Genomic DNA, 12,382 nt, shown 5'->3' with positions numbered 1-12,382 from the left:
ATTATGCCAAGTTATTACATTTTTAATATGAATTTACTGTACTCTATATATATATATATATGTATGTATTGTACAACTGAGTAGAAATATTTTGTTCTCTAATATATATATATATATTACATTTTTAATATAACTTATTCTAATATTTTTATCAATTGAGTAGAAATATTTTGTACGCAAAATGAATCATCAGCCATTGGGAAATTGGAGCAGTTTGTTGATAATTGATATAAAGCATTCAACTCAATGCTAAGGAGAGTAAAAGAAGTCAGAAACAGAGAGGACCTAAACAGAGTATAATAATTTTTTTCTCGAGAACAGAGGTAATACCAAACAAACTACTCATTCAACAGAGAAAGAATTCAATGAATTTATCTTGTGTATTCGAATATCCTCGTTTAATTAACGGTTTCAAAGGGGTTCAGGACCTTTAGCAAATAAAGAAGCAGAGGTCTTCATTTCTTGAAATTATAAGGACAGCAGATCCAATCTAAAATCCTCCGCTGCCTTTTTTGCTAAACAATAAACAAACTGCACCTGTTTTGTCTATATAACTTACCTCCAACTTCTTTGGTCCTTTCTGTCCAAAATCAGTACTTCAAACCAAGGTGAACCAGCAACAGTACTCATTCTTACATTCTGTTCAGAATTGATAATTGAATCCCATGTTTTTCATCCTTTTAGGACTCCATCCTCCCAACCTCTTATACTTTCACTATTTGCCTCCACAGTCCACAGCCAAGGTTACCCATTTTGGTTCATGCTTTTGATTTTCAACATGTAGTTTTATGGCTTTTTTGATATTATTTATCTTATATTCTTTAATAGGAAATAGTGTTTTATGACTAAAATAGATATTCTTTAATATTCATATTCATATAGTGCATTCGTTACTTGAAATAAAGAAAGACACCAGAAAAAAAAGCTCCAATGGCAAAACAATATAAAAGTAATTATTATCTTTAAAGTGAGTATTATTCCTTTTTTACTTTACATATTTATTATTTAATAATTTATCTAAATTAATGTTTATTAATTTAGATTTTTAAGTAGCCGGAAAGTATAGAATATTATTATTATGTTATGATGATAATGATGGACAGTATTAAAAAAAATGTAAAATGTAAAAAATTACTAACAATGGTAATTATAATATTTTATTAATTATTTATGTTCTACAAATAATTTATAATTATTTTATATTCTAGTAATTTTTTACTTTTATTATTGTATGTACGGTATAAGGGTGTTAATTGATTGCAAAATGGTGTCAATCAGTTTATAGCTGAATGGACATCAATTATAATTTCAAGCTTTTCATTTCAACCAGTATAGTTGTTTACTTTTGCTTAAAAGTTGTATAACTATATATGGTAGTAGATCAACTAGTAAAAATATTGTATAAATTAATATTTAATTTATTAGAATATTTTTGTTAGGAAAATATATATATCATACTTATATTTGAATTTTGTTGTGTATTATTGTATATGAAACTATAAACAATTGTAAATTAATAAAATTAAAAATAATTTTTATAAAAAAATGAAAATAACATGTCAATAAACGACAGTTTTAAGTTTAAAAATAGTTATTAAAATATATATTAGAGGACACTTTTTTTAAAGTGTCGCTCACTAAATATGGATTTTAGGCGACACCTATAAATAACAAAGCGTTATTAAACATCACTTTAGGCAATAGTGTCGTTTTGTAAAAGGCATCGCTGCACATAACTTCAAGAGACGCTTGTACATGAAAAGAGTCAGACTTTAGATGATGCTTTTGCTCTGAAAATTGCGGTAAAATTAGCTTTAGGTGACAATTTTTAGGTAAGAATATCGCTAAACATGTATCAGGCCATGCAAAAGCATCACTAACTTGATTTTGGAAGATACTTTTTTTTTTCTTTTTTTTATATATAAAAACATCGTTATTATTCATATATAACGATGTTTTTTAAACAATGGATGATATTTTAAACATAATATAATTGTTGTGTAAAATACTTCTAATATTTGGAGCGACGCTTTAACAACTTCAAATAAGGCTAAAAAGTTTCGTTTAAGGTATTATCGGATGACGTTTTGAAAAGTTTTTTTTTTTTTTTTGGTTATATTTAATGATACTAAATTAAGTGATGCTTTGTTTAGCATTGGATTTTAGTTTAAACGATTTCTAAATTACATCTCCTATCAATGTTTTTCTTATACCATATTTGTTTTCTTAAAAAGTTCAATTAAGAATTTATTTATATTTTTTTTTGAAAGAAATTTATTCATGTTATTAATGTATCAATTAGCAGCATATACCTTGTTTGTTCTCCATATAATTTTATAATTAATTTAATACATAATAGATGATAAATATTTTATATTACATATGTATATATTTATGATTCTAAATATGAATTTAGACAAATTTCTTTAATAAATTTATAATTATTTTTAAAAAATGGGCCCTAAAAAGTCATTTTCTAGCTCTAACCTTTTTTCCTTTTTGGTTAACCTGCCCTTTTATAGTTAGTACATTTTCTAGCTCTAACCTTTTTTTCTTTTTGGTTAACCTGCCCTTTTATAGTTGGTACCATCGTCGGTCACCTACCCTCTTCACTAAATAACTTGTCAAAATAATTTTTATATTTTCTAATACTTATAATTAAGCAATCCAAGGACCCGGACCAGCAATATCTATATAGGGTAAATTACATAATTGGTCTCCTAGTTATATCATTATTCACAAGTCAGTCTCTAAATAATATTTTTTGTAATTTTAATCCTTGAACTCATTAAAATATTAACCATTAGTCCCTTGACATTAGTATGTTCAAAATTCACCATCAGATGCATGTAGAAATCTTATATTAGGGACCAATTTGTAAAGTAGCATATAATTTGGGGATTAACATATAATACCTTATAGAAATTGAAGATTAAATATGTAATTAAGCCATTATCATAATTAACTATCAAATTATATCATATGTTACAAATTGAAACCGAACCTATATATTATATTACAAAATTCATCTCTGAACGGATATGATTTTGGATAGAATAATATTGAGAGACCGATGGTGCAATGTTTTGATGAGTTCAAAAATTAAAATACCAAAAAAATTTATTTATGAATCCGACTTGTAAATGACAATATATCTTAAAGACCAATCTTTGATGAATTTAAAAATATTATATTAAAAATTCAAGTATATATTTCAATTATTTAATTTTGTAAAAAGGAAATTAATATAACTTAATACAAAACTTTACGAATATAAACTTTGGAAAAAGAATTGATAGTGGTAAATCCACTTAGAGTACATCTTCATTTCCAAAGTTCAAACTTGGCTTGGATAACAATCCTCATCCCTATCTATTTGTATTTAAAAAAAAAAATGGTGAAAATTGCTTTACTCTCATGAATTAACGATCCTCAACTAATTATTTATGGATCTATAAAGATAATAATAAAAACTGTATTAAACTAATTATTTATGGATCTATAAAGATAATAATAAAAAAATGTACTATTATAGTTTTCTGTATTTAATTTTTGAAGAACTACCTTAATACAAATAAATGATTCTTACAAAATTAGTTTATAAAGTGGAAATGAAAAGAACCAGTATCAAAGGGGCCCTTAATTAAAACAATAATAAAATAAAATAACTACTACGTTGAATAACGACAAGAGTGACTTCAAGATCTACCCCTTATAGAAATTAATAAATAAAATGAAGTTTCCAACCAAATTCAACGTAAATATTAAAGCTTCAAAGCATTTCAGCACCTTGAGAAAATAAAGAAGGAAAAATTTCCAACCAAATAAAATTAAGTTTCAGTCCGAATTCGACGTAAATATTGGAGCTTCAAAGCATTAAAGAAGCAAAAGTTTCCATTTCTTCAATATTTTCATTACCATTCCAATCTCAATTCCTCCATTGCCACTTGTGCTATCGGAAAGACAGATCGCCTCTGTTCTATCTATAGAAATAACCTCAGTCATCCTTGGTCTACCCCAACCGAAATCAGTATTATATACCGCAAACCGAAGCGATGAAGCAACCAAAAAAGGTCTTTGATTACTCTGCATTCCTATGCTCAATGAAATCCAAGCCTCCACCGTAAAGTTCACTCCATCTTCTCCCAATAGGACCTGTGTCTCTACCACAACCGAACGACTTTCTAAGCAGTTTTGCGAAGTGTGTGGTAGGGAGAACAGGTTTCAAGCGACTTCTGCAGTCCGCGCTGAACGCAAACATGGTTTCCTTCTCTTTTATTTTGAGTGCCTTGGCTAGGCAAACCCATGTTGATGCATGAACCCCATGCTTTGCTTCATCAATAATATTGACAAACATAGATTTCTTCAATTTTTCTATCTTCTCTCTACTCAGTTTTGAAGGTGCCTCCTACAGAATCGGCTGGAACTTGGTGCTCCAACGTCATTTGTCTTCTTTTCTTGGGTGCGCCCTGCTTTAGCCAGCCGTTCTAGTAAACCTCTTTGGCTCCACACGGGTTTTTATCACTGATCTGTCAAAAAATGGAGATATTTCTGGCAGCAGAGGTGGTGATTCAGCTCCGATTTTGCATGTTCAAGCCCAGAACTGTTAGGAGAAAAAAATAAAAAAACCAGGAAATACTTATATTTGAAATAAGAAACAGAGGAGAAAAATGTTCAAAGATTTTTAATTGAATACTAGACAATTACAGCTTCGACACACCTTAAATTCCACATAAAGACAACCATTTATAGACTTTCTAAGACATAGTGGACACCCACTTTCTACTTGGTAAACAGAAAGGAAAAAAAAAAAAAAAAAAAAAAAGGGGAAAAATAGAGGTTCATAAACTAGGAAAACACATAACAAATCCAGAACATGGGTTAAACAAATTAACTTGATCAAGTCTACCAATAACACAATGAAAAATGGACGAAACACAACTATCCACTAATCCATAAATGTAGCAACATACTGCTGCATGTTAGAGTTGGTGATCCGAATTCTTGTTGACCCGACCTAAAAAGCTCGTAGTGCAATCCGTTTGGTGAATTTATTTTGAGAGAAAAAACGGGACTCTGTGGTGGTAGTGGAGGTCGAGGGCCGATCGGTATGGACTTTTCCAATTTTTAAGTTTATTCCATCCGTACAATATATATATATATATATTTTCGGGAGTTTTTTTGGATATAGTAGTTTTGCAACTCTATTTGCTCACATTTTTGTACCAATCTTTATTAATAAAAGTTTGCCTCTCTTTGTCCGTGGTTTTTTTTTTTTCCCGGGTTTTCCATGTAAATTTGTGTGTGTTTTTCTTCTTCTATTACTATTGTTTTGTTCTAGTTTTTCATAACACTGCAACATCATATTGATCAACACTCCTCGATTCAAAGCTTGAAATGTAATACCCCATCCCAAAGTACAACGGAAATTTTCCAACTTTGACCGAGGTTGACCGTTGACCAAAGGGGTCAAAAGTTGACTTTTTGATTCGGATGGAATTGTAGGTTGATTGAGGTACCATTACGAAGTACACGTTGGCACGAGTTCGTAGACTAGTAGCACGTCGAAAACGGAGCTACGGTTTGAAAGTTATGAGCAAAACAAATTGAGGTCCAAACTGTCCAAGTGGTGCAGGAGTTGACTTTTTATTCATGCAAAGTTGAGCTTTGACTCATGCATGGTTGTGAAGTACTAGTCGATACGAGTTCATAGACTAGTGGCATGCTTAAATTGGATATTTGGTTAAAAAGTTATGGACCTGCAAAGTTTTAAAATACCGTATTATTTTGATATTATTTTTTAAACGTGTAACAATGTGCCACGTGTGACTTAATAAATGTGATCATGTGTCACCATGATGAGATGCCACATGTCAACCATGCTTAATACCATATTATTTTATTATTGTTATTTTATACAATAATATTATTTAATTATTTTCTTTTATTTTCTTTTTCTTTCTTTTTTTTTCTTTTCTTTTTTTTTTTCTTTTTTTCTTTTCCCCCACGTGGGAAAAAAGGGCCATGGCCCCTCCTTTCTTTCTTCTTCTTCTTCTTCCTTCTTCTCCTTCTTTCTTCATTTTCTCCTTCCCGCTGATATACCTCTCTCCCTGCTGCACATTTTCCGGCCACCGGAATGATCCACGCGCCGGCCGATGTGAAAGCCCGCAGCTGGGCAACACCGGTGGCCAAATCTCCGGCTGAATGGCCAGCGGACGTGCCGGGATTGACCTCCAATGCCGACGGTCGGTGTGTTGCCGGGTTGCCCCTTTTTCGGCAGCCACCGGTCGTGCAACAGGTCCTTTCCCATTAATTTGACCCTCTAATTCCAATTCTGAGCTCCAATTAACTCAAATCCCGTCGATTTATGAGTTACGAGGAGATCAAGACTGGCCGAAGCTTTCCGACCAAATTCCGGCCACCACCGGCAGAATTGGAATCAATGGAGGTCGGTAATGCAATCCTCGTTCCATAAGCTTCGTTTCGGTATATTACTCGTCAATTTTGGTTAACGTTTGTTTTTAACCCCCCGGGTACCGGATATTATTTATCCGAATAAAATATTAATTTATTTGACTATGTGTGAATTGTTGTTCTAGGAGCAAGTGTGCGTCGTGGAATTGATCCCATGGAGGATCTTAGGTTAATTGTGTGCTCCAGGTGAGTGACTCACCTTTAAAACTATTTTGGGGTGATTAATTATGTTTATTTGGTGTTAATTTGGTACTTAAAATTATGCTCATGTGGTGGAAATTTAATTATAATTGTGCAAAAATATTATTTTATAAGTACGTATATATGCTTGTTGATGCTAAACGAAATTTTGGTTATTAAGAAATTCCCGCTTATTATTATTATTGTAATTTAATTGTATTATTATGCATGAGCAAGGTATTTTCATTAATTAATTGTATCTTGATTTTTATATTATTTTTGGGCATGATTGGTTTAAATTGGTGGTTTCAAATTTTATAATTATGCCCGTGGAGTATTAATTGATGGACTTTATGATACGAGAAAAATTATTTATATATTGTTATCGATGGTTTTGTACGGGAAATGTTAAAGGAAAATGTGGAATGGTGAATTTGAAAAATGGTATAATTCCTACAGTGATTTTTGGAAAATCGATACGGTAATAAAAAATTTAATAATTGGTTTTAGACGCACTCATACAGTATTGGTGTTCTGGCTGTATATGTGATTAGCGCGCAAGTTATTATGTCTCCCATGAGTTGCCATTGGACCGAGGACAGACAAGTTTGATATTGGCCATAGCCACCCCCCTCCGTGGTCGGGATACTTGAGCTGTTTTTGTTGCATCTCTCAAAAAGAAGATCTAGATGAATCTAGCAGGTAATTCTTATGGGTATAACTTTTTTTTCTTTTTCCTCTTTTCTTTGTTTGTTTTCCTTTCTTTCTTTTGGGAATTTTTAGGGGACAGAATAAAGATTATCCATGGCAAATATACTCACTGAAGGAGCTTTTGCATGCCACAAACAACTTCCATAATGATAACAAAATTGGTGAAGAAGGGTTTGGAAGCGTCTATTGGGGTCGAACAAGTAAAGGAGTTGAGGCAATCATGTCCATCTTTTTTAATTCCTTTTTAAATATTTGATAATTTCTTTTGTTTATTAAAATTATGAAAAACAAATCCTCAGAATCTATTAAAAAAATTTCGTTACAATCAAAGAAAAAGTTTTATTTACTGATTTAGTCTGCTTATTGACCAATATTACTGCATGAGCAGATAGAGGTGAAACTCCTGAAGACGATGAGTGCAAAGGCAGAGATCGAATTTGCAGTGGAAGTGGAAACACTCGGGAGGATTCGACATAAGAATTTGTTAGGCTTAAGGGGTTTCTACGCCGGAGGCGATGAAAGGCTTATAGTTTATGACTATATGCCTAATCATAGCTTAACGGCCAACTCTCTACGGATTGTCTCCTTGATTGGCCAAGAAGGATGAACATCATCATTAGATCAACTGAAGGTTTAGCGTAGGTAATTAAAATATACCATCTTTATATAATTTGCACAACAAATTTTTAACATAAACTTTTTTTAACCATTAATTCAAAGATTCTTCTCAAACCAATATAGTAGAAGAATATGCGTGCTGAAATTCGAGCAATTAATTTGTTACTGATCATGATCAATTAGTCCCAATTAGATCAAATTTTTATCAGAATTTAGATGTCATATATTTATTTATGCGTAAAATTCAATATTATATGTTTAAGGTATCTGCACCACAAGGCCAATCCTCATATAATACACAGAGATATAAAAGCCTGTAACGTGCTTTTAGACATTGAGTTTCAAGGAAAAGTAGCTGATTTTGGATTTGCAAAGCTAATTCCTAAAGGTGTTACTTTATATATATATATATATATAGATAGATAGATAGATCGAATTTCAAAGTAAATTAAAAAAATTAAATATTTTTTGTGAATAAATTATCATGTATGTTAGAGTAAATTTTTTCACTTTGAATACTAAATAGATTTCCATTGAATGGGCTGGGCTTGTTTTTTGATAAATAATTGGCTGGACTTAATTCAACTATTGCTTTGCATTAGTGTTTTATCTATTAGGTTTGTTAAAGTCCTTGAATGATCCATCAGATAATTGATTTTCAACAGTTTTCGTACTTGGAAGATCCATATTTTATGCTTCTTTTTTCATTTTGCTGTACGTGTGTAAGGGGTTGCAATATAGCTTACACTATTGTTATGATAACTTGTAGTATGGTAAAGATAGAGTTGGTGTATTTTATGCAATATTTTGGACTTCATTATTGTACTTCATAAAGGACTTTGATTTATCATGTAAGTATAGATTTTGATTTATAATATTTTAAAACTAAAAAATTTATTTCCTTGGTTTTAGTATTTAATTGCTGTTGGGCTTTTTTTTTGTTTTTAGTTTTTCTACCCCTCTACTCTCTTTATCAGTGACTACAAAGAACTTGAAAATTGTGCTATTCACTTCAAAATTGGTAACTTTAAATTCTTTCATTTATTTATCTTATCTGATAACTTTTAACTTAATTTATTCTTACGGTTCAATTTTTTATGAGTTCCTAAATTTCATTGTGCATGGATCTTTGCATTTTTCATTGCTTTTGTATGCACATGCATATGATATATACTTCATTCCTTCACCTAATATCACATATTATATAAATGAAAAACCTTTTTTATGTTTACATTAAAGTACATGTAAAACAATTATATATTTATTAACCATTTTTTATCTCCAAGTTTTGTTGGATATTACAGTTTTAGTTAGAGTTTTTAATATTAGAGTTTTAACTATAATCACTATAATGACATGCATAGTTAGAATTTTAAATATTAGAACTTTATTTAGCCATAGATAGCTTTTTAGTCTACAGTCATGATTCACAGGGTACTTTTATAATTATTCTTTTTTTTTTTTTTTTTTTTGGTTTCCAACAAATCCATTGATATTTGGAGGTTGGTTCAAATAGATATTAACAAAGAAATTTGGAATAAAAAAATCACTTTTTCACTTTTTTGGATATAATTGGAAAAGATTGAGGATAAGTTTAAAACTTCAAGAAGCTTATTTTTCCTGCTATATTGTTCTACCATGCAAAGTATGAATTTAGATTTTATAGGGTTTTTATATGTTTGCATGATTACTAAAATTTTTCTTTACGTATTGCATGTGTGGTTACTAAACTTGCATAACTAACCATTAAAAAGTAAACAAATTACTTTTTCTTATTTATATGTTGTTATCTTATCTTTCTATCCATTCTTGTTTCTCCTTTTTTTGTTTTTTAAATATTTATAGAGCTTCATTAGCTAGGTATGCAATTTTAAAATCATAATCTAAATACCAATATGCAAAGTTAAAATGGAAGATGATATTGTTTATAGTATCATCAGCTATAAAGCTAGACAGCTAGCTAATTACAAACTGATTTAGTATTATGTTTATTTCATATTTATCATTTTTATTTTCATTTGTTTAATATTAACTAAGATTGCTTATTATATGCCTATGACTTTGTCATTTATAATTTGATTTGTTTGATTCATTTCATCTTTTTTTTTTTTTCTAAAATATAACATAGGAAAATGGTTAGAGAAGTAAAGCTAATCAGGGACATTAAAGCTCAACAAAGAGGTTGGACAGTAAAAGTGGTAGTTATTGAGAAAGGAATACCACGTGTCTCTAAATCAAGTTCGAACAGATATCAAAGGTTAATCTTAGCTGATGAGAATGTAAATCTATTTTGATAATATATTTATTTTGTGTAATTTGTGTCATAAATAACTCAATTTTAAGGTCTTTTGTTTTTTTTTATATAGGGTAATAAGATTCAGGCAACAATATATGGTGGAGACATTCACATCTTCAGAGACACACTCATAATTGGAAAAAAGTGCAAGTGAGGCAGATCCAATAGTGTTGAATGTTGAAAGTTGTCATTTAGAGTTTGATGAAAGAGGTAGGAAGCAGGTTGCCAAGCCTAAAAACAATGCTTAGCTTGTCATTGTGGGAACCATCTTTTCGTTAATGTGGACATGATAGATTATTATCAGTTCATAAGTAGATTATTATCAGTCTTTTGTGAACCCATAGCATACTTTTGACTATATTATGATAGTAGCACTAGCATTATTATTTTGTATATTGCAAGATGTAATAGAAAATTGATTTAGGTATAACCTAATACATTTCTATTAAATCTTGCAATTTATCTTAGGAAGATATCAATAATGCTAAAATAGTTTCATCTATGATACAAATATTTTGTGACAACTTTTGTTTTAATGGAAGTAAAATAGTAATTATGGGTTTTTGAGTTTTTACTCATATTTCCTATAATCATTTTATATTTTTTTTATGTTTCTTTTAGTTAATATATAAATCTATAAATGATTTAATCTCATGATATTGGATTAGAATCAAAATAAATTATTTATGTTTTAATTAGTTTTAAACTTAATTTACTCTCAGTAAATAGCTAAGGACAACTCAATACTAATCAGTGTATGAAAACAAAAAAATTGAAACAATAAAGATGCGATCTAATTAGAAATAGTAATGGTTTTTGCTTTTCTAAATTTTTTGTTAATCTGGTAGTTGGAAGGATCTTCTGAATTATATTATAAGGTTTGCATATTAGGTTTATGTAAAGCTTGGGATAAAATGATTAATTTTTTTATGTTCGTTAATAATTTAAGATTATATCATTCTAAAAGAATTTAAAAATATTAATTTAAGAACTTTTTAATTAAAACTTTTCCAAATTAATTAAAAACCTATTAAACACAAATTTTAAAATAAACCATGTGCATTGCACGTGGCCCATATCTAATTTATATATATATTATAAAAAAATAAAAAAATAAAGGACCACATGTATTCGCTACAATTTCACTTTTTTTTTTTTTTTGGTTTGGGTGGTGGTGGCGGGTCGTAACTATATTTTCACTGACTTGTCATTAGAAAACGACGGTGTCTGCGATACAGAGAAGTAATTAAGCCGTGGTCAATTTGCAAAAACTCTATATTTCCACGGACAAACCTTCTTTGTTTTTTTTTTTTTTTTTTTTGGGGTGAATTTTTACGAAAAACCTTTTTATGTAAACATTTAGATCATACGATGTAATAAACTATTCATAATCAAATGTATAATAATATTTATTTAGAATCCATATATTTTATATATTTTTTATTTTTCACTTTTTTATATGAATTTATATTGCATATAATGGTTGGAAGCATATATAAAAAAATGACATGATATAATTGTTACATTTAATATCTTCTCAATTTTCACTATTTTTCACTACTATATGCATGGCCAAGATTTATGCATCAACATGTTGCCAATTTTTCATGAATTTAACAATAAAACTTTAAAACTTCCAGTATATATTTCAATTATTTAATTTTTGTGAGAAGGAAATTAATATAACCGAACATAAAATGCTGTGAATATAAAATATGGAAAAAGAATTGGTAAAAATAGCATTGCTGTTCATGAATTAATTATCCTCAACTAATTATTGATGAATATGTAAAGGAACTTTTCCATGACAAAGTTTAGTGCCCACTTAGGAGTAATTTTAAAATGATTAAAATCACTTTCAAAGATATAATAATGAAAAACATGCTTATAAGTTATGTGATTTTTATTTCGAAGATTCGCCTAAAGAATTATCAAATAAATTTCTTACAAATTCACTTTCTAAAGAATAAATGAGAAGAATAAATATTAAAGGGGCCAAAATTGTAACAGTCCAAACCACCTGTATGCGATATTGTCCTCTTTAGCCCTCAAGACCACCCACATGCGATATTGTCCTCTTTAGCCCTCAGCCCTCAAGACCAC

At 29.6% G+C, this 12,382-nt stretch overlaps 1 long non-coding RNA gene across 1 annotated transcript in view; it reads left to right on the top strand.

Moving 5' to 3' along the window:
- LOC132803461 (uncharacterized) overlaps nucleotides 1–12,382 on the top strand; it is a 466,094-nt gene that overhangs the window by 28,567 nt on the left and 425,145 nt on the right. The gene's annotated exons all lie outside the window — the stretch shown is intronic.

The sequence above is a fragment of the Ziziphus jujuba genome, chromosome 4, assembly GCF_031755915.1.
Source record: "Ziziphus jujuba cultivar Dongzao chromosome 4, ASM3175591v1".
Taxonomy (NCBI): domain Eukaryota; kingdom Viridiplantae; phylum Streptophyta; class Magnoliopsida; order Rosales; family Rhamnaceae; genus Ziziphus; species Ziziphus jujuba.
This window is presented reverse-complemented; position numbering and strand designations above follow the sequence as displayed.